Genomic DNA, 25,529 nt, shown 5'->3' with positions numbered 1-25,529 from the left:
AGGGAGAGAGGGACGTGAAGGCAGCAAAAAAAGTTCTCTCGTCGTGACTCGTGAGCTGAGCTCGCTTCCTTGTCAACACGATAATTCCCCAAATGACCAGAAAAAGTAGCTAGATTTGTCACTAGTCGCTTTTCATGAAATAAGTCGCCAGGGGGGTCTGGAAAGTCGCTAAATCTAGAGACAAAGTCGCTTAGTTGGCATCACTGCGCGCGCCTGCTATCCCACCTCCGTCATGATTGGTCGTCTGATAAAAACACGCTCCACGTCAAAGCGGATTTCTCAAAAAGTTGAACTATTTTCAACTTCAGGAATCCGCTCTGGCCAGCGCAAATGCGCAGCGCATTTCAATATCCGCCCGCATTTTGATATTTTCCCATAGCTTTGAATGGAAAGAAATCCGCAGCGCATTTTAAAAATAGTCCTACCCATAGTGTGCACGCAGCATGAGTTGAACCGGCATCGACGGACCTCGACTTCCTTCTTTAACCAAACTAAAATATATAGCCTTCTAAAAACCCCTCCCATGAATTTCGAACGGTCCCTAAGATCACGATTCATCAGCTAGCGTGTTGACTTGGCTCCAGGCTTAAAACCCTTTAAGGATTTTAAAGAACGAACACTAAATGTATGAGAAATTAACTTTCTAAACCAAAGCCCAAAACCGTTGAGCTCTATTCTTAAATATAAAAAATAACATACAACTTACCGATTTGAAGATTATTGTAGCCTACAGTGAAAGAGGTGTGATTGAAACGCGTGTTTACTCAAAAAGAATTAAGAGCGTGTCTCTTGTTTTCTTCAGATGGATAAAGGATATGCTATTTCAAATCTTTACATGCGTGACAAACGGGGAAAAGGTCCCAAGGTAGAGAGAGACGGATTACAAACAGTCACGGCTACTTGACTACTTCTTTTGAAAGCCCTTAGCCAATCGGTGAAAGCCGGGAACAATGACGCGTTGAAACACGAGTAGCTAAGTGGCTCAATGCAAGAATGTATGTCTGCGGGTTGGAGCTCCCGCCCACCTCGAAGTTAAGGAGGGTATCACGGACATGAATCAACAGAACATGAAATAGCCTATGCCTCCCCAGGGGCCTCATTTATCATTGTGGATACACCCTATTTCATTTACACCTGATTGTAATGTATCACGACAAAACTCGATGGGAAATATTGTGTTTATATCTCACAATATTTCCCATTGAGTTTTGGCATGATACATCACATTATCTGCTTAGAAAACCAAGTACAAAAATCAGGTGTAAATGAAAAAGGGTACAATGCACAATGATAAATGAGGCCCCAGGATGGGACCGGGGAGGAACAGAAAGATGACACGGAGAGGCACCGGGCGGAAACGAAACAGTGCGGGCATAGGCTCAGGAAATATTGCGAAATACAGAGATAGAAAGGTGGAGCCCTTTCTGTGTTTATCCAAAGAGATGTGATGTCAGCCCCTGCCTTCCCTGTTCGGATTAAAAACAGCTCACAACAGGAGACACGGGACTTTCTTTCCATCAACAGAGGCGTGGAAGAAGTCAGCAGCAGAAGACCTAGGAGCTATTCTCTTTTATGTTGTTACGTTGTTATGTTAACTTGTATTTTTCATGTAACTCGATTATCTGTATAACTTTATAAACCACGTTTTTATAAAGATTCTTACTCTGGCACCAGATATTTTCTCTTCGCCTTTATTGGTTTGGTGAGTATTGATATATCTTGCTTGGGTCATTGAATTAAAGATTGAGATTTAGCTAGAAGGTCTTAAAGCAGGGCGATGGGGCCAGCCCAGGCCGGCTAAAGGGAGCTTGGTCTGGGCCTGGAATGTGTGTGTGAGTGCACACAGAGGGGTTAACCTTTGACCTGTAAGCACGGACAGAGGCTTAAATCAAGTGGCACGGCTCTGACAGAGAGAGTGAATTGGAGCACACACACATCTGGGAGAGAGAGAGAAATGGGGAAAGCATCTTAAGAGAGGTTGGGGCTGATTGACTCATGTGATGGTAGTTTAAAAAGAACATATTAGATTCATGAGCCACGGATAACAATAAAACCTGGTGGTGAGTGGAGCGGGTGGTGAGGTTCTATAAGCCGTGGGAGGGACTTCACATAATAAGCCATCACTTTGAAATCACTCAGTCATTAGCCTGCTCTTCAACAGCCATTAAAACACATCTCTCAATACAACACAATAAAACTACAGTATGATGATTTCAGTCCATAATATAAAGAGTTTCAGATATTTCTAACATAAAAACAACAATTCCCATGATTGGTTCTAACAGTCCAAGACGACTATTCAGTTCCAATGCTCAACCTCATTACCAACATCATCATTTTAGATTGTTGATGAAGATATACTGACTGACCAATCCACTACCGAGCCTGGGAGTCCCTCAAAACCTGAGGGAGAGAGACGCAGACCATGGAGGGAAATCAGGCAATAGGTCTAATATAAACAATGTCTTTAAATGTAACTTTTAACCACTGAGATGCAAATATTGTTTTCCAAGGGAAACAGTAGCTATATCATGAACTGTTTGCTAGTTTTCTTTGGCTTTGAAGTATATAGCTACAATTACAAATAGTAAAATATGCATTACTGTAGAAAACAAGCAGCGCCCTTATCCCTACAGGGAACCAGCCTACACTCTCTGCCTAAGGGTTCTTTATTGTGGTGTTGCGGTGTTGAGTGAGGGGGTGGGTAGCTGGGGCAGCTGTGGAGAGGTCCGGCCCCCGCTGGGGTGTGGGGGGGGGTTTCCTCTCTTGTGTTCTCTGCCTGGGTCTGTGGGGATCGGAGGAACATTTCATATGGTCACAAACACCATTAAAACTCAAGGTGACAAAATGTGATCTCTCTTAGCACACACCCTGATGTGATCTCTCTTAGCACACACCCTGATGTGATCTCTCTTAGCACACACCCTGATGTGATCTCTCTTAGCACACACCCTGATGTGATCTCTCTTAGCACACACCCTGATGTGATCTCTCTTAGCACACACCCTGATGTGATCCCCAGGGGAAGAAGTGGCCAGAGAGGAGAGGGCTATGGAGGGCGACCCTGGTCTCCAAACCAACTGAGGGATCCTGGGAGGCCTAGAGAGGAGCGGCCTCAGATCGACCTCACAAGTCAACTAGACGCCGACAGAAGAGAAAGGGGGAAGAGGATTTGTGCGTATGTGCCACCGCAGGCAGCCAAGGCCGAGGGCACTTCAGTTCAGTGACCTCCCAAGTGACCCTCACAGTCAGGTTCAAGAGAGGTCGTGACAAACCCGGAGAAGACGGAGATGGTGTTTGATGCTGTGGAAGAATCCCTGAAGGGGAACGACCTAGTCCTGAAGGACGACTTCAAAGACACGGAGCTTGAGCTGCATTGCGACTTAGATCCTGACTTCTGAAAGGTAACAAATATTGTGAGATGACAATCATGCATTGCTGGCAGTTGTAGTGTGTTTATAGACGTGATATTAACAATGTTAACAAGAATCATGAATTATGACTAACTGTTTTAACTCTGTTTAACCTTTGTAACTGTAAATCCTAAAATAGAGCCGCACCTGCGAGTGACTTCCTCTTTTCGCAGTGAAAGGGGCCACTTCCTCTTTCTCGGAAAGCACCAACGGTTCCATTGCGTGGGGTAGTCATGTGCATGAAGAAACCGTTAGATCATGTGATTTCTCTTTAAGACTGTGTATGTTATGACCATATATGGAGATTGTAGGAGCTCAGATGATGTCTGAACTGCCTAGTGATTGACGTAGGACTGATCTGCATACCATTGTTTGGTTGATGATGTTGTGACGTTTGGAAAGAAGGAGTGACAGGCCAAAAACTAAGTTTATAAAAGATGGAACCGAACGTAAGCCTGTGCAATGGCAGAAACACAGCACACCATACCCTTCCCTGTCATTAAACAGAATTAATCAGGTGCAAACTGTGCTGTAGGTTTCTGAAGCTATAGCCTACCAGAACTGTTGTGAGTATGCTGTGTTGTATAACGTTAGGCCAATAGGCAACGTTACGAAGTCAAAGTTGGTTAGAAGTCAGTTTGTCTCCCCAAGAATCTCCCGATTGTTGTTAGGTTGACAGGCGACACATCTGTATGGTCACTCCTCCACCAATCTAGCTTCACTAGGCCCTAAACGGGCAGGCTTAGGCGTGGGGGGTGGCTTTTAGCTATGTTAGTGTCGCCATGCTGACCTGTTCAGTCAGGGTGTGATATTCGGAACTATACTAACTGAATTACATTTTTGTTAAATGCACTAATTAAAATGAGTGTACTTACACAATAGGCTACTTTAAAGAACTGCCTTCACTTGTATACTGTGTGTCTTGTGTATTTTCATTACCTTATGTTGTCATAAGGTAGTGACAATACACAAGATACACATTACCTTATGTCATAAGGTAGTCACAATACACAAGATACACATAACAGTATACAAGTGAGGGCAGTTCTTTAAAGTAGCCTATTGTATAAGTAGCCTATTGTATATGTATAATGTATCACTGCTGCTGTGACAACATCAAATACCCCCCCACTGACGATTAATAAAAGCTATGTTATCTCACGTCATCTTAGTCTTCAGCTGCGCCACAGTCTACACACTACAGTCCATCTTCAGATCCCACACCAGCACAGCATGAGCTCACCACCCCAATCCGCAGGTACAGGAAGATCTGGGCACCTTTCGCTGAGGAGAATATGGGTCAAACTTCATGTTGAATATATTGACATACTTCCACCTGCGTTGAACACAGACATGATCAATAATGGCCTAGGGAAGAATACACTGATCAATAATAAATATAACTAGAAAGTACATTTCCTGGAGAAAATGTGAGGTGGGCTAGCTGCTGCAGCTGTATGTAACAGCTACTGCTAGAACTACTATGGACCAGGCAATCTCCATGCACCCACCGGCGAAGACCGTGCGTCTCTACCCCACTCAGGGGCTGAGTTGTGGGGTCTGTGGCGTGGATAGGAAAGAAAGAAAGAAGGAAGGGAAGGGAAGGGAAGGGAAGGGAAGGGAAGGGAAGGGAAGGGAAGGGAAGGGAAGGGAAGGGAAGGGAAGGGAAGGGAAGGAAGGGAAGGAAGGAAAGGAAGGAAGGAAGGAAGGAAAGAAGGAAGGGATGGAAGGAAGGAAAGGAAGGAAAGGAAGGAAAGGAAGGAAAGGAAGGAAGGATGAAAGGAAGGAAGGATGGAAGGAAGGAAAGGAAGGAAAGGAAGGAAGGATGAAAGGAAGGAAAGAAAGAAGGAAGGAAGGAAGGATGAAAGGAAGGAAGGATGGAAGGAAGGAAAGGAAGGAAAGGAAGGAAAGGAAGGAAGGAAGGAAGGAAGGATGAAAGGAAGGAAAGAAAGAAGGAAGGAAGGATCGAAGGAAGGAAGGATGGAAGGAAGGATGGAAGGATGGAAGGATGGAAGGAAAGGAAGGAAAGGAAGGATGGAAGGAAGGATGGAAGGAAGGATGGATGGAAGGAAGGAAGGATGGAAGGATGGAAGGAAGGATGGAAGGAAAGGAAGGAAGGATGGAAGGAAGGATGGAAGGAAGGAAGGAAGGAAGGAAAGGAAGGAAGGATTGAAGGAAGGATGGAAGGAAGGATGGAAGGAAGGAAGGAAGGAATGGAAGGAAGGATGGAAGGAAGGAAGGAAAGGAAAGGAAGAAATGGAAGGAAGGAAAAAAGAAAGAAGGAAGGGAAGGATGGATGGAAGGAAGGAAAGGAAGGAAAGGAAGGGAGGAAGGATGAAAGGAAGGAAGGATGGAAGGAAAGAAAGGAAGGAAAGGAAGGAAGAATGAAAGGAAAGAAAGAAGGAAGGAAAGAAAGGAGGAAGGATGGAAGGAAGGAAGGAAGGAAGGAAGGAAGGAAGGAAGGAAGGAAGGAAGGAAAGAAGGATGGATGGAAGGAAGGGAAGGAAGGAAGGAAGGAAGGATGAAAGGAAGGAAGGATGGAAGAAAGGAAGGAAAGGAAGGAAGGAAGGATGGAAGGAAGGAAGGAAGGAAAGAAAGAAGGATGGAAGGAAGGAAGGAAGGATGAAGGAAGAAAGGAAAGGAAGGATGGAAGGATGGAAGGAAGAAAGGAAAGGAAGGAAGGATGGAAGGAAAGGAAGGAAAGGAAGGAAGGATGAAAGGAAGGAAAGAAGAAGTAAGGATGGAAGGAAGGAAGGAAGGAAAGAAAGAAGGATGGAGGATGGAAGGAAGGAAAGAAAGGAGGAAGGAAGGATGGAAGGAAGGAAGGAAAGAAAGAAGGATGGAAGGAAGGGAAGGATGGATGGATGGAAGGAAGGATGGATGGAGGAAGGAAGGAAGGAAAGAAGAAGGAAGGAAGGATGGAAGGAGGAAGGATGGAAGGAAGGATGGAAGGAAGAAGGATGGAAGAAGGGATGTGAGGAGGTTGTGAAGGAAGGAAGGAAGGAAGGAAGGAAGGGAAGGAAGGAAGGAAGGAAGGAAAGAAAGAAAGAAAGAAAGAAAAGAAAGAAGATAAGAAAGAAAGAAGAAGAAAGAAAAAGAAAAAGACAAGAAAGAATAAGAAAGAAAGACAAAAGACAAGAAGAAGAAGGAAGGGAAGGATGGAAGGAAGGAAAGCAAGGAAAGAAGAATAGCAAGAAGGAAGGAATGGAAGGATGGAAGGAAGGAAGGATGGAAGGAAGGAAGGAAGGAAGGAAGGAAGGAAAGAAGGAAGGAAGGAAAGGAAGGAAGGATGGAAGGAAGGAAAGGAAGGAAGGAAAGATGGAAGGAAGGAAGGAAAGGAAGGAAGGAAGGATGGAAGGATGGAAGGAAGGAAGGAAGGAAGGAAAGGAAGGAAAGGAAGGAAAGGAAAGGAAGGAAGGAAGGAAGGAAGGATGGAAGGAAGGAAGGAAGGAAGGAAAGAAAGAAAGAAGGAAGGATGGAAGTAAGGGAAGGAAGGAAGGATGGAAGGAAGGATGGAAGGAAGGAAAGGAAAGGAATGAAGGATCGAAGGAAGGGAAGGAAGGAAGGAAAGAAAGGAGGAAGGAAGGATGGAAGGAAGGAAAGAAAGAAGGATGGAAGGAAGGTAAGGAAGGATGGAAGGAAGGAAGGAAGGAAGGAAGGAAGGAAGGAAGGAAGGAAGGAAGGAAGGAAGGAAGGAAAGAAGGAAGGAAGGAAGGAAGGAAGGATGGAAGGAAGGGAAGGGAAGGGAAGGATGGAAGGATGGAAGGATGGAAGGATGGAAGGAAGGATGGAAGGAAGGATGGAAGGATGGAAGGAAGGGAAGGATGGAAGGAAGGAAGGAAGGAAGGATGGAAGGAAGGAGGGAAGGAAGGAAGGAAGGAAGGAAGGAAGGAAAGAAGGAAGGGAAGGAAGGAAGGATGGAAGGAAGGAAGGAAGGAAAGAAAGCAAGAAGGAAGGAAGGAATGGAAGGAAGGAAGGATGGAAGGAAGGAAGGATGGAAGGATGGAAGGATGGAAGGAAGGAAAGAAGGAAGGAAGTAAGGAAGGAAAGGAAGGAAAGATGGATGGAAGGAAGGAAGGAAGGAAAGATAGAAGGAATGAATGATGGATATGAATGCTACCACAGTAGTCAATAAAGGGTGCCTGTACAGAGAGCATGCACGTGTCCCCAAATTCAAATCCCAACTGACACTGAGCATCCTCTCATTCACTTCAATGGAAAGGCATGTTGGCTTCAGACAGCTCTCTCTCAAAAAGTATAAAGGTCACAGCCTAGATTTTGACACCGTATGAATCCTGAGAAAATGCTGAACATTTTAGGCTATTATATGTCCGTGTAGCTTAAAAACTGTAGGCATGGCGACGAGTTAGAAAAAGGGTAAAAATGCAAAATTAGCAGCTCAAAAGGTAGAGTGTGGGCCCATACGTTTCAATGGAGAGCGCAGTTGCCAAACAAATCGTCATACAGCGAAAATTATAAGTCACACGGCTTAGATACTTACATTGTACGAATCAGCACAGTTGTGTGAAAGTTTTTATATATAATACGTGTGTGAGCTTTCAAAACTGTAGGAGTGCCAGCAGTTTACAAAATGTGTAAATATTTTCAAAGCAACTGCTGCCACCACTCTAAAAACATAATGATACTGAACATTCCACCAGCAGTTTCAATGGCACAAAAATGACTATTAAAAGTTAAATTACTAAAAAACTATAAAAAAATATCAAAAATCTGAATACATCCGTTAAAGAGCTAAACATCATGAACATTTTAAAGTTTGAATGAAGTTTCTAGCACAAAGTATGAAGAAGTAGTTAAGGGCCAAAAAACTGGGGAGAATAAGAATAACTAGAAAATTGCATTTCCTGCAGAAAATGCGTGTGAATGCTGAGCAGCTGAACGGAATAGCAAAAGCATTGCTGAAAATGCATGAATATGAAAAATCTGAAATGTCAAATGCATCACACCTGAACGGCTGAAAATCCTGAAAGCTAAAAAGCCTGGAAGCTGAAAAACCTTGAAGCTTAGCTGAACTGTGAAACTGGCAGAATTGGAAGCTGAAGTGCATTACACAAAGACGCTAAGAACTTAAATACATTGCTACAAAAGCTGGAAGATAAACTGTTAAACTGTAATGATGGAATGTATTGCTAAAAAGATTGGAAGCTGAAAAACCTGGAAGCTGAAATGTGAAACTGGCAGAATTGGAAGCTGAATTGCATTGCCTAAAGAAGCTAAAAACTTAAATACATTGCTACAAAAGCTGGAAGATAAACTGTAATACTGTCAAAGCTGGAAAAGCTAAAACATGGAATAAATGATGGAATGCATTGCTAAAAAGCTTGTAAGCTGGAAAACCTGGAAGCTTAGCTGAAATGTGAAACTGGCAGAATTGAAACTGCATTACCTAAAGAAGCTATGAAATGAAATACATTGTTACAAAAGCTGGAAGATAAAATGTAATACTCTCAAAGCTGAAATATAGGATAACTCCTGGAATGTATAGTTAAAATGCTTGGAAGCTGAAAACATCTGGAAGCTTAGCTGAAATGTGAAACTGGAAGAATAGGAAGCTGAACTGCATTACCTAAAGAAGCTAAACATGTAAAACATTGCTACAAAAGCTCGAAGATAAGGTGTAATTCTATCAAAGCTGAAAGATGGAAAATAATGGAATGTATAGCTGAAATAATGGAAGCTTGGCTGAAATGTGAAACTGTCAGAATTGATTACCTAAAGAGGCTAAGAACTTGAATATATTGTAACAGAAGCTGGAAGATAAACTGTAATACTGTCAAAGCTGAAATATGGAATAAATGATGGAATGTATAGCTAAAAACTTGGAAGCTTAAAAACCTGGAGACTTAACTGAAATGTGAAACAGTCAGAATAGGAAGCTGAATTGCATTACCTAAAGAATCCAAGAACTTGAATAATTTTAAACTTTTCAGCCTGAGTAGTTAAAGCTTTGAACTGAGCCTGTAGCTTGAAAGATGAGCAATAGAGTAATACTGTCAAAGCTGAAAGATGGAATAAATGATGGAATGTATAGCTTAAAAGCTTGGAAGCCTGTCGGGGACAGTACAGTGACCTCTGGGAAATCTCTATGCACCAGACGGTGAAGACCGTGTGTCTCTAGCCCACATGGGCTGAGTTCTGTGGTCCGTGGCGTGGATAGTGGCGTGGTGGCGAGACTCCGCCTCCTTGGGTCACAACCCGTCGGCGACAGTACAGTGACCTCTTGGCAGTCTCTATGCACCCACCCATGAAGACCATGTGTCTCTAGCCACCTCAGAGGCTGTGTTGTGAGGTCCGTGGCGTGGTGGCGAGACTCCGCCCCCTTGGGTCAGAGCCAGTAGTGAACAGTGTAGGCCTTGCCGGGCTACCCACCTGCCTTCACCAGTGAAGACCGTGTGTCTCTAGCCACCTCAGAGGCTGTGTTGTGAGGTCCGAGGCGTGGTAGTGGCGTGGTGGCGAGACTCCGCCCCCTCGGGTCAGAGCCGGTTTTGGACAGTATAGGCCGCACTGGGCTACCCACCTGCCTTCACCAGTGAAGGCCGTGTGTCTCTAGCCACCTCAGAGGCTGTGTTGTGAGGTCCGTGGCGTGGATAGTGGCGTGATTGCGAGACTCCGCCCCCTCGTGTCAGAGCCGGTTGTGGACAGTGTAGGCCGCACCGGACTACCCACCTGCCTTCACCAGTGACGACCGTGTGTCTCTAGCCACCTCAGAGGCTGTGTTGTGAGGTCCGAGGCGTGGTAGTGGCGTGGTGGCGAGACTCCGCCCCCTCGGGTCAGAGCCGGTTGTGGACAGTGTAGGCCGCAATGGACTACCCACCTGCCTTCACCAGTGAAGACCGTGTGTCTCTAGTCACCTCAGAGGCTGTGTTGTGAGGTCCGAGGCGTGGTAGTGGCGTGGTGGCGAGACTCCGCCCCCTCGGGTCAGAGCCAGTCGTGGACAGTGTAGACTGCACCGGGTTACCCACCTGTATTCACCAGTGAAGACCGTGTGTCTCTAGCTGCCTCAGAGGCTGTGTTGTGAGGTGCGTGGCGTATTAGTGGCATGATGGCGAGACTCCGCCCCCTTGGGTCCGAGCCGGTTTTGGACAGTGTACGCTGCTCTGGGCCTCCCACCTGCCCCCACCGGCAATGACCCTGTGTCCTTAGCCCACTCAGGGTCTGAGTTGTGGGGTGCGTGGCGTGGATAGTGGCGTGGTGGCGAGACTCCGCCCCCTTGGGTCAGAGCTGGTCGTGGACAGTGTAGGCCGTGCCGGGCTACCCACCTGCCTTCACCAGTGAGGACCGTGTGTCTCTATCCACCTCAGAGGCTGTGTTGTGAGGTCCGTGGCATGGATAGTGGCGTGATGGCAAGACTCCGCCCCCTCTGGTCAGAGCAGGTCGGGGGCAATGCACTGACATCCGGGGAATTGCCATGCACCCAACAGTGAAGCCGTGTCTGTAGCTCACTCAGGGACTGAGATGTGGGGACAGTGGCGTGGATAGTGGCGTGGAGACGAGACTCCGCCCCCTCAGGTCAGAGCTGGTCGAGGAGAGTGTACTGCTCCCCGGGCCACCCACATGCACCCAACCGTGAAAACTGCATCTTTATCCAACTCAGGGTCTGAGATGTTGGGACGGTGGCGTGGATAGTGGCGTGGTGGCAAGACTCCGCCCCCTCAGGTCAGAGGTTGTGGGGGGCAGGTCAGTGATTGCCAGGCCATCCCCATGCACCCCTCATCCCACCATGTGTCTATAGCCCACTCCGGGGCCGAGCAGTAGATGTGGAGGTGTTGTATGGAAGTTGAGGTTAGAAGCAGTAGTAGTGAAAAGCAGTAGGTGTTTGTTATAAGTACTGCTAGTACTACACTCAAAATTGGATTAGACCACTCATCATAACTCATAGTTTTATTGAGTTCAATAGCTGAAAGAGGAGAAAATATATTAATATGAGTTTACAGCCTGAAAAAGTGTCATTCTGAATATTTCTTTGAATATAAGTAAGGAAGGAAGGAAGGAAAGAAGGATGGATGAAAGGAAGGAAGGATGGAAGGAAGGATGGAAGGATGGAAGAAAGGAATATGAATGCTGCCACAATAGTCATAAAAGGGTGCCTGTACAGAGAGCCTGCGCGTGTCTCCAAATTCAAATCTCAACTGACACTGTGAGCATCCTCTCATTCACTTCAATGGAAAGGCATGCCGGCTTCAGACAGCTCTCCCTCAAAAAGTATGAAGGTCACAGCCTAGATATTGACACCCTAGGAATCCTGAGAAAATGCTGAACATTTGTATATATAATTGTCCGTGTAGCTTAAAAACTGTAGCCATGGCGACGAGTTAGAAAAAGGGTAAAAATGCAAAATGAGCAGCTCAAAAGTTAGAGGGTGGGCCCATACATTTCAATGGAGAGCGCAGTTGCCGAACAAATTGTCATGAAGAGAAAACTATAAGTCACACGGCGTAGATACTTACATTGTACGAATCAGCACAGTTGTGTGAACGTTTTAATGTAGAATATGTGTATAAGCTGTTAAAACTGTAGGAGCGACAGCAGTTTACAAAACATGTAGATGTTTTCAAAATACGAGCTGCTACACTCTAGAAACTGAACATTCCACACATCCACTTCAATGTTAAAAAGGGTCCCAAACAAACTTAAATTACATAAAAACTATAAGGAATTTCAAAAATCTGAATGGTTAGTTTACTCACCTAAAGGTCCTGAACATTTTAAACTTTGAAGGAGGTTTCTAGCACAAAAAATGAAGGAGGAGATAGGTTTCAAAGCTGATGAGGGGTTTCAAGGTCTGCCATAGACTTCCATTGTAATTTTTTTTTGAGAAAAGCTGAATATTTTGAAAAGTATAAAATATATTAAAAATCTGAAATATATCCCATAAAGACCTTAACAAGCTGAACATTTTGATAGTTGAATGGTTTCTGTAGCTCAAAGTATAAAGGAGTTGAAGGCTGAAGAAGGTTTCAAAACTCCCCCATAGACTTCCATTCAAAAAAATTGTTGAAAAAGTTGAATATTTTAAAAAGTATAAAAGGTATAAAAAATCTGAAAGGATTCCGCGCATGTCCTTAACAAGCTGAACATTTTGATACTTGAATGGTTTAAGTGGCTCAAAGTATGAAGGAGCTACAGAGAGCCAAAAAACGTACGGAAGAAGAAGTAAAAAAAAAAATAAAGAACTGGATAACAATAGTGTGAATGCTTGCAGCATTCACACTAACTAGAAAATTGCATTTCCTGCAGAAAATGCGTGTGAATGCTGAGCAGCTGAACGGAATAGCAAAAGCATTGCTGAAAATGCATGAATATGAAAAATCTGAAATGTCAAATGCATCACACCTGAACGGCTGAAAATCCTGAAAGCTAAAAAGCCTGGAAGCTGAAAAACCTTGAAGCTTAGCTGAACTGTGAAACTGGCAGAATTGGAAGCTGAAGTGCATTACACAAAGACGCTAAGAACTTAAATACATTGCTACAAAAGCTGGAAGATAAACTGTTAAACTGTAATGATGGAATGTATTGCTAAAAAGATTGGAAGCTGAAAAACCTGGAAGCTGAAATGTGAAACTGGCAGAATTGGAAGCTGAATTGCATTGCCTAAAGAAGCTAAAAACTTAAATACATTGCTACAAAAGCTGGAAGATAAACTGTAATACTGTCAAAGCTGGAAAAGCTAAAACATGGAATAAATGATGGAATGCATTGCTAAAAAGCTTGTAAGCTGGAAAACCTGGAAGCTTAGCTGAAATGTGAAACTGGCAGAATTGAAACTGCATTACCTAAAGAAGCTATGAAATGAAATACATTGTTACAAAAGCTGGAAGATAAAATGTAATACTCTCAAAGCTGAAATATAGGATAACTCCTGGAATGTATAGTTAAAATGCTTGGAAGCTGAAAACATCTGGAAGCTTAGCTGAAATGTGAAACTGGAAGAATAGGAAGCTGAACTGCATTACCTAAAGAAGCTAAACATGTAAAACATTGCTACAAAAGCTCGAAGATAAGGTGTAATTCTATCAAAGCTGAAAGATGGAAAATAATGGAATGTATAGCTGAAATAATGGAAGCTTGGCTGAAATGTGAAACTGTCAGAATTGATTACCTAAAGAGGCTAAGAACTTGAATATATTGTAACAGAAGCTGGAAGATAAACTGTAATACTGTCAAAGCTGAAATATGGAATAAATGATGGAATGTATAGCTAAAAACTTGGAAGCTTAAAAACCTGGAGACTTAACTGAAATGTGAAACAGTCAGAATAGGAAGCTGAATTGCATTACCTAAAGAATCCAAGAACTTGAATAATTTTAAACTTTTCAGCCTGAGTAGTTAAAGCTTTGAACTGAGCCTGTAGCTTGAAAGATGAGCAATAGAGTAATACTGTCAAAGCTGAAAGATGGAATAAATGATGGAATGTATAGCTTAAAAGCTTGGAAGCCTGTCGGGGACAGTACAGTGACCTCTGGGAAATCTCTATGCACCAGACGGTGAAGACCGTGTGTCTCTAGCCCACATGGGCTGAGTTCTGTGGTCCGTGGCGTGGATAGTGGCGTGGTGGCGAGACTCCGCCTCCTTGGGTCACAACCCGTCGGCGACAGTACAGTGACTGATGTGGGTTTCTGTAAGGGTTTTTGACTAGGAATGCCACATTTCTAGTGATCTCATTCGCTGTCATATAAAAGCTATATTAGACTGCTAGTCTCTCATACCAGTGTATATTTAGCTACGGCCAAAGGAGCCACCGTTGGATGAAAGGTCAGTCTAAGGGTCATAGAAGGTCAGAAGGGTCTCTCAGTTGACCATGCAGTCAGCAAAATAGCCGTCAACAGGGAACATTGGTCAATCCAGACATTGGATATAGGTCAGATCTAATCTTGACCTAGGTAATGTTTCAGCAATGCTCCTCACCATAATTAAAGAATGGTCAGCTGACAGCCTATATTAAGCTTCTCCACTGAACCGTATAAAGGGAGCAACACCAGGACTGGAGCGGTGCGCTTTACCTCGTAACTCATGAAGGCTTAAACTATCTTACGCTGGCTTTAGCTTAGCTTAGCAAGCTAGCATGCCACCTGTTGCAACATCTGCTCATCTGTTCACAGGTATGTTATATTGTCTAATCCTGTTACATAACTGTTGAACTAAGCTATGTGTGTCAAATCAATATTGATCCAAAGCCCAAAGCTTTGATACTGTATGTTTTTGATACATGCTATGATGAATAAACAACAGAAAGATTATTCTCTTCTCAGCATTCATTGACCAGTAAGGTTAATCAAGGTGATCCAACATCATGACCTCTTGGCAGTCTCTATGCACCCACCCATGAAGACCATGTGTCTCTAGCCACCTCAGAGGCTGTGTTGTGAGGTCCGTGGCGTGGTGGCGAGACTCCGCCCCCTTGGGTCAGAGCCAGTAGTGAACAGTGTAGGCCTTGCCGGGCTACCCACTTGCCTTCACCAGTGAAGACCGTGTGTCTCTAGCCACCTCAGAGGCTGTGTTGTGAGGTCCGAGGCGTGGTAGTGGCGTGGTGGCGAGACTCCGCCCCCTCGGGTCAGAGCCGGTTTTGGACAGTATAGGCCGCACTGGGCTACCCACCTGCCTTCACCAGTGAAGGCCGTGTGTCTCTAGCCACCTCAGAGGCTGTGTTGTGAGGTCCGTGGCGTGGATAGTGGCGTGATTGCGAGACTCCGCCCCCTCGTGTCAGAGCCGGTTGTGGACAGTGTAGGCCGCACCGGACTACCCACCTGCCTTCACCAGTGACGACCGTGTGTCTCTAGCCACCTCAGAGGCTGTGTTGTGAGGTCCGAGGCGTGGTAGTGGCGTGGTGGCGAGACTCCGCCCCCTCGGGTCAGAGCCGGTTGTGGACAGTGTAGGCCGCAATGGACTACCCACCTGCCTTCACCAGTGAAGACCGTGTGTCTCTAGTCACCTCAGAGGCTGTGTTGTGAGGTCCGAGGCGTGGTAGTGGCGTGGTGGCGAGACTCCGCCCCCTCGGGTCAGAGCCAGTCGTGGACAGTGTAGACTGCACCGGGTTACCCACCTGTATTCACCAGTGAAGACCGTGTGTCTCTAGCTGCCTCAGAGGCTGTGTTGTGAGGTGCGTGGCGTATTAGTGGCATGATGGCGAGACTCCGCCCCCTTGGGTCCGAGCCGGTTTTGGACAGTGTACGCTGCTCTGGGCCTCCCACCTGCCCCCACCGGCAATGACCCTGTGTCCTTAGCCCACTCAGGGTCTGAGTTGTGGGGTGCGTGGCGTGGATAGTGGCGTGGTGGCGAGACTCCGCCCCCTTGGGTCAGAGCTGGTCGTGGACAGTGTAGGCCGTGCCGGGCTACCCACCTGCCTTCACCAGTGAGGACCGTGTGTCTCTATCCACCTCAGAGGCTGTGTTGTGAGGTCCGTGGCATGGATAGTGGCGTGATGGCAAGACTCCGCCCCCTCTGGTCAGAGCAGGTCGGGGGCAATGCACTGACATCCGGGGAATTGCCATGCACCCAACAGTGAAGCCGTGTCTGTAGCTCACTCAGGGACTGAGATGTGGGGACAGTGGCGTGGATAGTGGCGTGGAGACGAGACTCCGCCCCCTCAGGTCAGAGCTGGTCGAGGAGAGTGTACTGCTCCCCGGGCCACCCACATGCACCCAACCGTGAAAACTGCATCTTTATCCAACTCAGGGTCTGAGATGTTGGGACGGTGGCGTGGATAGTGGCGTGGTGGCAAGACTCCGCCCCCTCAGGTCAGAGGTTGTGGGGGGCAGGTCAGTGATTGCCAGGCCATCCCCATGCACCCCTCATCCCACCATGTGTCTATAGCCCACTCCGGGGCCGAGCAGTAGATGTGGAGGTGTTGTATGGAAGTTGAGGTTAGAAGCAGTAGTAGTGAAAAGCAGTAGGTGTTTGTTATAAGTACTGCTAGTACTACACTCAAAATTGGATTAGACCACTCATCATAACTCCTAGTTTTATTGAGTTCAATAGCTGAAAGAGGAGAAAATATATTAATATGAGTTTACAGCCTGAAAAAGTGTCATTCTGAATATTTCTTTGAATATAAGTAAGGAAGGAAGGAAGGAAAGAAGGATGGATGAAAGGAAGGAAGGATGGAAGGAAGGATGGAAGGATGGAAGAAAGGAATATGAATGCTGCCACAATAGTCATAAAAGGGTGCCTGTACAGAGAGCCTGCGCGTGTCTCCAAATTCAAATCTCAACTGACACTGTGAGCATCCTCTCATTCACTTCAATGGAAAGGCATGCCGGCTTCAGACAGCTCTCCCTCAAAAAGTATGAAGGTCACAGCCTAGATATTGACACCCTAGGAATCCTGAGAAAATGCTGAACATTTGTATATATAATTGTCCGTGTAGCTTAAAAACTGTAGCCATGGCGACGAGTTAGAAAAAGGGTAAAAATGCAAAATGAGCAGCTCAAAAGTTAGAGGGTGGGCCCATACATTTCAATGGAGAGCGCAGTTGCCGAACAAATTGTCATGAAGAGAAAACTATAAGTCACACGGCGTAGATACTTACATTGTACGAATCAGCACAGTTGTGTGAACGTTTTAATGTAGAATATGTGTATAAGCTGTTAAAACTGTAGGAGCGACAGCAGTTTACAAAACATGTAGATGTTTTCAAAATACGAGCTGCTACACTCTAGAAACTGAACATTCCACACATCCACTTCAATGTTAAAAAGGGTCCCAAACAAACTTAAATTACATAAAAACTATAAGGAATTTCAAAAATCTGAATGGTTAGTTTACTCACCTAAAGGTCCTGAACATTTTAAACTTTGAAGGAGGTTTCTAGCACAAAAAATGAAGGAGGAGATAGGTTTCAAAGCTGATGAGGGGTTTCAAGGTCTGCCATAGACTTCCATTGTAATTTTTTTTTGAGAAAAGCTGAATATTTTGAAAAGTATAAAATATATTAAAAATCTGAAATATATCCCATAAAGACCTTAACAAGCTGAACATTTTGATAGTTGAATGGTTTCTGTAGCTCAAAGTATAAAGGAGTTGAAGGCTGAAGAAGGTTTCAAAACTCCCCCATAGACTTCCATTCAAAAAAATTGTTGAAAAAGTTGAATATTTTAAAAAGTATAAAAGGTATAAAAAATCTGAAAGGATTCCGCGCATGTCCTTAACAAGCTGAACATTTTGATACTTGAATGGTTTAAGTGGCTCAAAGTATGAAGGAGCTACAGAGAGCCAAAAAACGTACGGAAGAAGAAGTAAAAAAAAAAATAAAGAACTGGATAACAATAGTGTGAATGCTTGCAGCATTCACACTAACTAGAAAATTGCATTTCCTGCAGAAAATGCGTGTGAATGCTGAGCAGCTGAACGGAATAGCAAAAGCATTGCTGAAAATGCATGAATATGAAAAATCTGAAATGTCAAATGCATCACACCTGAACGGCTGAAAATCCTGAAAGCTAAAAAGCCTGGAAGCTGAAAAACCTTGAAGCTTAGCTGAACTGTGAAACTGGCAGAATTGGAAGCTGAAGTGCATTACACAAAGACGCTAAGAACTTAAATACATTGCTACAAAAGCTGGAAGATAAACTGTTAAACTGTAATGATGGAATGTATTGCTAAAAAGATTGGAAGCTGAAAAACCTGGAAGCTGAAATGTGAAACTGGCAGAATTGGAAGCTGAATTGCATTGCCTAAAGAAGCTAAAAACTTAAATACATTGCTACAAAAGCTGGAAGATAAACTGTAATACTGTCAAAGCTGGAAAAGCTAAAACATGGAATAAATGATGGAATGCATTGCTAAAAAGCTTGTAAGCTGGAAAACCTGGAAGCTTAGCTGAAATGTGAAACTGGCAGAATTGAAACTGCATTACCTAAAGAAGCTATGAAATGAAATACATTGTTACAAAAGCTGGAAGATAAAATGTAATACTCTCAAAGCTGAAATATAGGATAACTCCTGGAATGTATAGTTAAAATGCTTGGAAGCTGAAAACATCTGGAAGCTTAGCTGAAATGTGAAACTGGAAGAATAGGAAGCTGAACTGCATTACCTAAAGAAGCTAAACATGTAAAACATTGCTACAAAAGCTCGAAGATAAGGTGTAATTCTATCAAAGCTGAAAGATGGAAAATAATGGAATGTATAGCTGAAATAATGGAAGCTTGGCTGAAATGTGAAACTGTCAGAATTGATTACCTAAAGAGGCTAAGAACTTGAATATATTGTAACAGAAGCTGGAAGATAAACTGTAATACTGTCAAAGCTGAAATATGGAATAAATGATGGAATGTATAGCTAAAAACTTGGAAGCTTAAAAACCTGGAGACTTAACTGAAATGTGAAACAGTCAGAATAGGAAGCTGAATTGCATTACCTAAAGAATCCAAGAACTTGAATAATTTTAAACTTTTCAGCCTGAGTAGTTAAAGCTTTGAACTGAGCCTGTAGCTTGAAAGATGAGCAATAGAGTAATACTGTCAAAGCTGAAAGATGGAATAAATGATGGAATGTATAGCTTAAAAGCTTGGAAGCCTGTCGGGGACAGTACAGTGACCTCTGGGAAATCTCTATGCACCAGACGGTGAAGACCGTGTGTCTCTAGCCCACATGGGCTGAGTTCTGTGGTCCGTGGCGTGGATAGTGGCGTGGTGGCGAGACTCCGCCTCCTTGGGTCACAACCCGTCGGCGACAGTACAGTGACCTCTTGGCAGTCTCTATGCACCCACCCATGAAGACCATGTGTCTCTAGCCACCTCAGAGGCTGTGTTGTGAGGTCCGTGGCGTGGTGGCGAGACTCCGCCCCCTTGGGTCAGAGCCAGTAGTGAACAGTGTAGGCCTTGCCGGGCTACCCACCTGCCTTCACCAGTGAAGACCGTGTGTCTCTAGCCACCTCAGAGGCTGTGTTGTGAGGTCCGAGGCGTGGTAGTGGCGTGGTGGCGAGACTCCGCCCCCTCGGGTCAGAGCCGGTTTTGGACAGTATAGGCCGCACTGGGCTACCCACCTGCCTTCACCAGTGAAGGCCGTGTGTCTCTAGCCACCTCAGAGGCTGTGTTGTGAGGTCCGTGGCGTGGATAGTGGCGTGATTGCGAGACTCCGCCCCCTCGTGTCAGAGCCGGTTGTGGACAGTGTAGGCCGCACCGGACTACCCACCTGCCTTCACCAGTGACGACCGTGTGTCTCTAGCCACCTCAGAGGCTGTGTTGTGAGGTCCGAGGCGTGGTAGTGGCGTGGTGGCGAGACTCCGCCCCCTCGGGTCAGAGCCGGTTGTGGACAGTGTAGGCCGCAATGGACTACCCACCTGCCTTCACCAGTGAAGACCGTGTGTCTCTAGTCACCTCAGAGGCTGTGTTGTGAGGTCCGAGGCGTGGTAGTGGCGTGGTGGCGAGACTCCGCCCCCTCGGGTCAGAGCCAGTCGTGGACAGTGTAGACTGCACCGGGTTACCCACCTGTATTCACCAGTGAAGACCGTGTGTCTCTAGCTGCCTCAGAGGCTGTGTTGTGAGGTGCGTGGCGTATTAGTGGCATGATGGCGAGACTCCGCCCCCTTGGGTCCGAGCCGGTTTTGGACAGTGTACGCTGCTCTGGGCCTCCCACCTGCCCCCACCGGCAATGACCCTGTGTCCTTAGCCCACTCAGGGTCTGAGTTGTGGGGTGCGTGGCGTGGATAGTGGCGTGGTGGCGAGACTCCGCCCCCTTGGGTCAGAGCTGGTCGTGGACAGTGTAGGCCGTGCCGGGCTACCCACCTGCCTTCACCAGTGAGGACCGTGTGTCTCTATCCACCTCAGAGGCTGTGTTGTGAGGTCCGTGGCATGGATAGTGGCGTGATGGCAAGACTCCACCCCCTCTGGTCAGAGCAGGTCGGGGGCAATGCACTGACATCCGGGGAATTGCCATGCACCCAACAGTGAAGCCGTGTCTGTAGCTCACTCAGGGACTGAGATGTGGGGACAGTGGCGTGGATAGTGGCGTGGAGACGAGACTCCGCCCCCTCAGGTCAGAGCTGGTCGAGGAGAGTGTACTGCTCCCCGGGCCACCCACATGCACCCAACCGTGAAAACTGCATCTTTATCCAACTCAGGGTCTGAGATGTTGGGACGGTGGCGTGGATAGTGGCGTGGTGGCAAGACTCCGCCCCCTCAGGTCAGAGGTTGTGGGGGGCAGGTCAGTGATTGCCAGGCCATCCCCATGCACCCCTCATCCCACCATGTGTCTATAGCCCACTCCGGGGCCGAGCAGTAGATGTGGAGGTGTTGTATGGAAGTTGAGGTTAGAAGCAGTAGTAGTGAAAAGCAGTAGGTGTTTGTTATAAGTACTGCTAGTACTACACTCAAAATTGGATTAGACCACTCATCATAACTCATAGTTTTATTGAGTTCAATAGCTGAAAGAGGAGAAAATATATTAATATGAGTTTACAGCCTGAAAAAGTGTCATTCTGAATATTTCTTTGAATATAAGTAAGGAAGGAAGGAAGGAAAGAAGGATGGATGAAAGGAAGGAAGGATGGAAGGAAGGATGGAAGGATGGAAGAAAGGAATATGAATGCTGCCACAATAGTCATAAAAGGGTGCCTGTACAGAGAGCCTGCGCGTGTCTCCAAATTCAAATCTCAACTGACACTGTGAGCATCCTCTCATTCACTTCAATGGAAAGGCATGCCGGCTTCAGACAGCTCTCCCTCAAAAAGTATGAAGGTCACAGCCTAGATATTGACACCCTAGGAATCCTGAGAAAATGCTGAACATTTGTATATATAATTGTCCGTGTAGCTTAAAAACTGTAGCCATGGCGACGAGTTAGAAAAAGGGTAAAAATGCAAAATGAGCAGCTCAAAAGTTAGAGGGTGGGCCCATACATTTCAATGGAGAGCGCAGTTGCCGAACAAATTGTCATGAAGAGAAAACTATAAGTCACACGGCGTAGATACTTACATTGTACGAATCAGCACAGTTGTGTGAACGTTTTAATGTAGAATATGTGTATAAGCTGTTAAAACTGTAGGAGCGACAGCAGTTTACAAAACATGTAGATGTTTTCAAAATACGAGCTGCTACACTCTAGAAACTGAACATTCCACACATCCACTTCAATGTTAAAAAGGGTCCCAAACAAACTTAAATTACATAAAAACTATAAGGAATTTCAAAAATCTGAATGGTTAGTTTACTCACCTAAAGGTCCTGAACATTTTAAACTTTGAAGGAGGTTTCTAGCACAAAAAATGAAGGAGGAGATAGGTTTCAAAGCTGATGAGGGGTTTCAAGGTCTGCCATAGACTTCCATTGTAATTTTTTTTTGAGAAAAGCTGAATATTTTGAAAAGTATAAAATATATTAAAAATCTGAAATATATCCCATAAAGACCTTAACAAGCTGAACATTTTGATAGTTGAATGGTTTCTGTAGCTCAAAGTATAAAGGAGTTGAAGGCTGAAGAAGGTTTCAAAACTCCCCCATAGACTTCCATTCAAAAAAATTGTTGAAAAAGTTGAATATTTTAAAAAGTATAAAAGGTATAAAAAATCTGAAAGGATTCCGTGCATGTCCTTAACAAGCTGAACATTTTGATACTTGAATGGTTTAAGTGGCTCAAAGTATGAAGGAGCTACAGAGAGCCAAAAAACGTACGGAAGAAGAAGTAAAAAAAACTAGAAAATTGCATTTCCTGCAGAAAATGCGTGTGAATGCTGAGCAGCTGAACGGAATAGCAAAATGCATTGCTGAAAATGCATGAATATGAAAAATCTGAAATGTCAAATGCATCACACCTGAACGGCTGAAAATCCTGAAAGCTAAAAAGCCTGGAAGCTGAAAAACCTTGAAGCTTAGCTGAACTGTGAAACTGGCAGAATTGGAAGCTGAAGTGCATTACACAAAGACGCTAAGAACTTAAATACATTGCTACAAAAGCTGGAAGATAAACTGTTAAACTGTAATGATGGAATGTATTGCTAAAAAGATTGGAAGCTGAAAAACCTGGAAGCTGAAATGTGAAACTGGCAGAATTGGAAGCTGAATTGCATTGCCTAAAGAAGCTAAAAACTTAAATACATTGCTACAAAAGCTGGAAGATAAACTGTAATACTGTCAAAGCTGGAAAAGCTAAAACATGGAATAAATGATGGAATGCATTGCTAAAAAGCTTGTAAGCTGGAAAACCTGGAAGCTTAGCTGAAATGTGAAACTGGCAGAATTGAAACTGCATTACCTAAAGAAGCTATGAAATGAAATACATTGTTACAAAAGCTGGAAGATAAAATGTAATACTCTCAAAGCTGAAATATAGGATAACTCCTGGAATGTATAGTTAAAATGCTTGGAAGCTGAAAACATCTGGAAGCTTAGCTGAAATGTGAAACTGGAAGAATAGGAAGCTGAACTGCATTACCTAAAGAAGCTAAACATGTAAAACATTGCTACAAAAGCTCGAAGATAAGGTGTAATTCTATCAAAGCTGAAAGATGGAAAATAATGGAATGTATAGCTGAAATAATGGAAGCTTGGCTGAAATGTGAAACTGTCAGAATTGATTACCTAAAGAGGCTAAGAACTTGAATATATTGTAACAGAAGCTGGAAGATAAACTGTAATACTGTCAAAGCTGAAATATGGAATAAATGATGGAATGTATAGCTAAAAACTTGGAAGCTTAAAAACCTGGAGACTTAACTGAAATGTGAAACAGTCAGAATAGGAAGCTGAATTGCATTACCTAAAGAATCCAAGAACTTGAATAATTTTAAACTTTTCAGCCTGAGTAGTTAAAGCTTTGAACTGAGCCTGTAGCTTGAAAGATGAGCAATAGAGTAATACTGTCAAAGCTGAAAGATGGAATAAATGATGGAATGTATAGCTTAAAAGCTTGGAAGCCTGTCGGGGACAGTACAGTGACCTCTGGGAAATCTCTATGCACCAGACGGTGAAGACCGTGTGTCTCTAGCCCACATGGGCTGAGTTCTGTGGTCCGTGGCGTGGATAGTGGCGTGGTGGCGAGACTCCGCCTCCTTGGGTCACAACCCGTCGGCGACAGTACAGTGACCTCTTGGCAGTCTCTATGCACCCACCCATGAAGACCATGTGTCTCTAGCCACCTCAGAGGCTGTGTTGTGAGGTCCGTGGCGTGGTGGCGAGACTCCGCCCCCTTGGGTCAGAGCCAGTAGTGAACAGTGTAGGCCTTGCCGGGCTACCCACCTGCCTTCACCAGTGAAGACCGTGTGTCTCTAGCCACCTCAGAGGCTGTGTTGTGAGGTCCGAGGCGTGGTAGTGGCGTGGTGGCGAGACTCCGCCCCCTCGGGTCAGAGCCGGTTTTGGACAGTATAGGCCGCACTGGGCTACCCACCTGCCTTCACCAGTGAAGGCCGTGTGTCTCTAGCCACCTCAGAGGCTGTGTTGTGAGGTCCGTGGCGTGGATAGTGGCGTGATTGCGAGACTCCGCCCCCTCGTGTCAGAGCCGGTTGTGGACAGTGTAGGCCGCACCGGACTACCCACCTGCCTTCACCAGTGACGACCGTGTGTCTCTAGCCACCTCAGAGGCTGTGTTGTGAGGTCCGAGGCGTGGTAGTGGCGTGGTGGCGAGACTCCGCCCCCTCGGGTCAGAGCCGGTTGTGGACAGTGTAGGCCGCAATGGACTACCCACCTGCCTTCACCAGTGAAGACCGTGTGTCTCTAGTCACCTCAGAGGCTGTGTTGTGAGGTCCGAGGCGTGGTAGTGGCGTGGTGGCGAGACTCCGCCCCCTCGGGTCAGAGCCAGTCGTGGACAGTGTAGACTGCACCGGGTTACCCACCTGTATTCACCAGTGAAGACCGTGTGTCTCTAGCTGCCTCAGAGGCTGTGTTGTGAGGTGCGTGGCGTATTAGTGGCATGATGGCGAGACTCCGCCCCCTTGGGTCCGAGCCGGTTTTGGACAGTGTACGCTGCTCTGGGCCTCCCACCTGCCCCCACCGGCAATGACCCTGTGTCCTTAGCCCACTCAGGGTCTGAGTTGTGGGGTGCGTGGCGTGGATAGTGGCGTGGTGGCGAGACTCCGCCCCCTTGGGTCAGAGCTGGTCGTGGACAGTGTAGGCCGTGCCGGGCTACCCACCTGCCTTCACCAGTGAGGACCGTGTGTCTCTATCCACCTCAGAGGCTGTGTTGTGAGGTCCGTGGCATGGATAGTGGCGTGATGGCAAGACTCCGCCCCCTCTGGTCAGAGCAGGTCGGGGGCAATGCACTGACATCCGGGGAATTGCCATGCACCCAACAGTGAAGCCGTGTCTGTAGCTCACTCAGGGACTGAGATGTGGGGACAGTGGCGTGGATAGTGGCGTGGAGACGAGACTCCGCCCCCTCAGGTCAGAGCTGGTCGAGGAGAGTGTACTGCTCCCCGGGCCACCCACATGCACCCAACCGTGAAAACTGCATCTTTATCCAACTCAGGGTCTGAGATGTTGGGACGGTGGCGTGGATAGTGGCGTGGTGGCAAGACTCCGCCCCCTCAGGTCAGAGGTTGTGGGGGGCAGGTCAGTGATTGCCAGGCCATCCCCATGCACCCCTCATCCCACCATGTGTCTATAGCCCACTCCGGGGCCGAGCAGTAGATGTGGAGGTGTTGTATGGAAGTTGAGGTTAGAAGCAGTAGTAGTGAAAAGCAGTAGGTGTTTGTTATAAGTACTGCTAGTACTACACTCAAAATTGGATTAGACCACTCATCATAACTCAAAGTTTTATTGAGTTCAATAGCTGAAAGAGGAGAAAATATATTAATATGAGTTTACAGCCTGAAAAAGTGTCATTCTGAATATTTCTTTGAATATAAGTAAGGAAGGAAGGAAGGAAAGAAGGATGGATGAAAGGAAGGAAGGATGGAAGGAAGGATGGAAGGATGGAAGAAAGGAATATGAATGCTGCCACAATAGTCATAAAAGGGTGCCTGTACAGAGAGCCTGCGCGTGTCTCCAAATTCAAATCTCAACTGACACTGTGAGCATCCTCTCATTCACTTCAATGGAAAGGCATGCCGGCTTCAGACAGCTCTCCCTCAAAAAGTATGAAGGTCACAGCCTAGATATTGACACCCTAGGAATCCTGAGAAAATGCTGAACATTTGTATATATAATTGTCCGTGTAGCTTAAAAA

This window comes from Borostomias antarcticus, assembly GCF_949987555.1.
Source record: "Borostomias antarcticus genome assembly, chromosome: 26".
NCBI lineage: Eukaryota > Metazoa > Chordata > Actinopteri > Stomiiformes > Stomiidae > Borostomias > Borostomias antarcticus.
This window is presented reverse-complemented; position numbering follows the sequence as displayed.